Below are 3157 nucleotides of genomic sequence, written 5' to 3' on the forward strand. Positions count from 1 at the left end.
TTTCTGGTAATCATTAGTACATATTTATTAAAAATGATTAAAGTGTTAATTTAGGTGGCAATCAAACAAAGGCCTCAGTCATAAACTCAGAGTGACTCACATGTATTAATGTTTGGAGGTTTGGAGCCTAAGGCCCAGATCCTACAATGACCTCTGCCTGAGTGCAGGATAAGGATGTAAATGGGTATGATAAAGTTGAATTGTCTGTTGGTACAAGCAGCAAACTACATCTAGCATGCTGGGTAAGGTATTATTTAAACTGCATTTTGTTGAGCAAAGGTTTAGGCCCTGGGCCAGGTCAGCTAACTCGGACCCTCCTGCTTTGCAGAGTTGCAGAGCTCAGGCTCCAGTCCAAGCCCGAACAGCTACACAGCAATATTACAGCCCTGCAGACTGAGTCGGATGACCTAGGCCAACCACGGTTTTTAATTGCTGAGTAGATGTACCCTAGAGGAGGTCTGCTGTATCTATACAGTGCCCCATTGACTCTACATGGGTTCAAGTCCAGGAGCATGCTGTTGATTGCAGGACTGGAGGCTTGGTTTGTAATGAAAAAAGACTAACAATTGAGTCCTGTAAACCAATAGGATTGTAGTATGCAAATAAATGATGAAATAGGGGATGGGGTTGGCTCTTTTATGTCTGATGTCACAGTCCCAACAATGAACTATTCATAGTACGTGGAAGATGGCAGAACTCCACATCATGGGTCAGTCACCCATTTTTAAAGCTATATAAAGTAAGTCATTCACCACTGAATTAGTGAGAATGCCAATTAATTCATGTTACTTATTGTCAATAACAAGCATAACAACTTCTGGCCTGAGGCAATTGGCATAGTTTTTAGGACAGAATGTTTAGTCCATGAATAGTTACAGATAGCTAGCGATATTTCGGGGGCGGGGGGGTTGCTGTGTTTAAAAAAAAAACAATAAATGCAAAGCAGAGTTCTTTGATCAAAAAAGCTGTTCACATTAACTCCTGTGTGATAATTTGAGAAGATGCAAGAGAAGCTGGCACAATGTGAACAAGGCATTGGGTCATTTTTTGCTCATAGCACTCTAATGAGAAATTAAATGAGTTTCCAGTCTGCAGCACCAGTGTAGTGCAGAATCCAAAGACCCTGCTGGAGAATTTAGGCCAGAGTACACAGGGCCTGGATAATCATAGTAGGAGAATCTGAGACTGCATTTTGATGTTTGTATACGTTTTAGCCATGATTTTGAAAATGGTTCTGAACAAGTTTTCTCCTGCCTACATGTGCAGTCTAATCGTGTTCAGCAGCAACTATTGTAATATCTGTTAGCAGCAACAGCTATTTTTCATGATGTACACAAGGCTAGAGAAGTTAACTGACTTGTCCCAGGTGACACTGCAAATAGGCATCAGGTGGGAATTAAACCTAGTTTTTATTTTAACCTCTATCCCACACACTCCCATTTTCACCTCTACCTTTATCAGCAGTCAATAAAATGCAGGGATTTTCTTTTTAGCCCCCAACTCTCTCTCCTTCCCTTACTAGCTTTCTAATTTCTGTTTCACCTTACCCTCTTCATTTCCCCTAGGAGGGAGGGTCTCACCCAGTGCTTAATTTGTAATGGAAGAGTTGCCAGGGCTCAAGCAATTTTTTTACTTTCATAACTGATGCTGCAAGCCCAGAGGTGCAGAGCTATCTTCTTGGGGTGGAGCTCACTACCCTGGCCTTACCTGACTTCTTTCAAGGGTTGGGGATATGTGTGTGTATTTCTGAGAGGCAGCCCTTCCTTTCCCCTTAGGCTGTGTTTTGAGCGAGGGTGTTTTTCAATTGTGTTAGCTCTAACCTGACTGAAAAACCCTGTTAATACTTGTATAATGTAGGCAAACACATAAGAAGCCCTGTTAGCAGGTGGTGGTGTAGCACAGTACCTCATCTAGAGCTGGGTTTTAAAGGTGTGATCTTGGCACATGCTAGAAAAATCTAATATAGACAAGGCAAATATCATGCTTGTAACCCATGATAAACTGCTCAAGGGACAGCTTAGGCTATAGCACAGCTTCAGACATGTTAGTTTGGGTCCTCACTGGTATTAAGAGAGTTTTTCAACTATGTTAAGCCAACTTGACTCAGCTAACATGATGGAAAACCTTCCCAGCCTTTTACCCCCTCAAGACAGGGTCTTCGACCTGGTCTACACGTAAAAGTTTTACTGGCATAGCTATTTGGTCAGAGAGGGTGTGATTTTTTTTTTTTTTTTACCAACATAACTCTGCCAATAAAAGCCCTAGTGTAGACAGGGTTAGACCAGCATAAGTGCTATAGCCAGAGGAACTCCATAAACACCACCAGTATAAGCATTTTAATACCAATCTAACTGTGTCCACACTAGAGCATTTTGCTGGTAGTTTTATTGCCATAACCAGAGCCTCCAAGTCAGGGGTGTCTCTGGGAGGTGCCTTGTACTATGTCCCCCCAGAGGGTGGATAAGTAGCTGACTCTCCATGAGGCCCCCCTCACTGGGGTGTGTACCCCTCTTCAGGTGAGCCCCTCCCTCTCGCAGGGGGGTGCCCCCACCTTCTCTCTTCCCAGAGGGTCTCCCCCCACGAGGAAGGTGCCCCCCCTTACCCGGACAAAGGGGAGAGCGTCTCCTCAGCCAGCGCCTCAGGGGAGACGGGGGGCGGACTGATCCCGCTTCGCAGGCGTTGCCCCCGCGCCTCTCCTTGACCCGGGGCTGCCCCGAGTCCCCTCACACTGAGGCGGCTCATCGGGCACTAACCCCAATCCCCCCCCGAGAGCGGAGCACTGACTCCCCGCCCCCCGCCGGACTATTTCCCGAGGCGGCGGAGGGAGCCGGGCGCTGGGCCCCGCGGGTATTTGTGACACCTGCGCGGCTCCCCATTCCCCTGGTTAACGCCGAACCCAGCGCTTAGGCCCAGGAGAAGGCGGTGGCGGACGGTAAAGGTCGGCAGGGCTGGGGGCGCGGCCTGGGCGGGTCACTCGCTCCACCGCCCTGGGGCAGGAAGAGTCTGGGCCCGTAGTGGGTAGCAGGGCGGGGTCTCCCTTCAGACAGGGGCGGAGGCGGCGGCCTAGGCCCGGGCGAGGGGCTCCTCAGGCTGGCGGGGGTAGGGAGCGGTTGGGCCGCGGTCTCTCGCGAGAGGTAGGCGGGGCCCGAGCGGTGCC

This window comes from Emys orbicularis, chromosome 17 (genome assembly GCF_028017835.1).
Source record: "Emys orbicularis isolate rEmyOrb1 chromosome 17, rEmyOrb1.hap1, whole genome shotgun sequence".
Taxonomy (NCBI): Eukaryota; Metazoa; Chordata; order Testudines; family Emydidae; genus Emys; species Emys orbicularis.